This window comes from Mandrillus leucophaeus, unplaced genomic scaffold, assembly GCF_000951045.1.
Source record: "Mandrillus leucophaeus isolate KB7577 unplaced genomic scaffold, Mleu.le_1.0 Scaffold114, whole genome shotgun sequence".
In the NCBI taxonomy this organism is placed as follows: domain Eukaryota; kingdom Metazoa; phylum Chordata; class Mammalia; order Primates; family Cercopithecidae; genus Mandrillus; species Mandrillus leucophaeus.
Window position 1 is genome coordinate 5559165 of NW_012099654.1, and position 1418 is coordinate 5560582.

The 1418-nt window shown below is 48.4% G+C and overlaps 1 pseudogene; it reads left to right on the forward strand.

Moving 5' to 3' along the window:
- Positions 1-1418, forward strand: part of LOC105551690 — a 10226-nt pseudogene that overhangs the window by 3946 nt on the left and 4862 nt on the right.

Here is a 1418-nt window from a genome sequence, read left to right on the forward strand (position 1 = left end):
AGAGTCAACATGTGCCTCTATAAAGCTGAGGTCAGGAAGTGTGTCACTCGGGGGACATAAACCAACCCCTACCCCTGCCCTGGCTCACAGGCCTCACCAGTGGAGCTGCGAGAGGTCTTGCCAGAGCTTACTGAGAGGCCTGAGTGGAGACGAAGACCCTGTGAGCCAGAAGTGTGGGAGAGCAGAACAGCCTCCTCGCGCAGGCCGCTGTCCTCCAAGGGGAGCTGCGCTCTTCTCAGCCTGCTGGCAGTTGCCTGTGGCACTGAGGCACTGAGGGAAGGAAGGCAGAGACCACCCAGTGTGAATTGCTGCTGCCTGAAATGGAAACTGTTCTCCCAGCCATAGGCAGGCAGAGCCAGGAGGGGCTATTCCACAGCTGCTCCCCACCCGCAGCCCATTCCCAGGCTCCACATGGCTCCCTTAGCCTCAATGCCACCAAGAGAGCTGCTCAGCCCGCGAGGCACTAGCCGGTCTGCTAACAACCACAAAACGCTCTGGGCGGGATGCGGCTGGGTCTCCTTCACCTCCTCTGAGCCATAGAGATTGGCCCCCCTGGGGACAAGTCTTCTGATTTGGGTTCAATCTCTGGCTGAGGTCTTCAGCAATTTTTCTGTGCCTGATGATATATGAGTGAGAGCCCGGGAACTCTTCCTGCCTCCTCTTGGAGAATGTCTGCCAGCTCCACATAGGAGGTAAGCTATTCCAAGAATCATTCATGGGAATTCGGCTTCATAGTTTTGGCTTCATAGATGGCTTCATAGTTTCAAGAGTAAGGGCCAAAGATGAATTTACAACAGCTCTTGCCATCATGTACTTCATGTATTCCTCTTTAATGTCCTCTATATATTAATCCATTTGGGTCCCTTCTTGGAGGACCAAAGTTGTCCAACATTGGAGTAATACTTTCTTGCCCCCTTGCTCCCCTCTAAAAAGCCCACCAATAATTTGATTCAAAGTAGAAGAACTTTGGATAACAGAGCATACTGCAATACTAAACAAGGTTCATAAAGCGCCATTCTGGAAGGAGCCGGAAAGACCAACAGCCAGCACCACGGAGGTATTTTTAAATGGTGCTGAGTAAGAAATGTTAGGAAGCAAATGAGGACTATAACATAATGTAATATATGTAAATTTTAAATAAATACATGAAATAATACTCATATCTTATAAAACTACATACCTATTCAAGGACAAATATCTTTCACATTGATGTAGTGGCCTATTGGGAAGAAAGGGATTAGTGCTGGGAATGGAGAAGGAGGGAGGGAGGGAGAGAGGAAGGAAGGAAGGAAGGAGGGAGGGAGGGAGAGAGGAAGGAAGGAAGGGGAGCAGTCAGATAGGTAATCTCTAAAATGACTTCCATTTCTAACAACCTATGATTTGTGAATATTACAAAAACAATTACACTGTAGAGACCA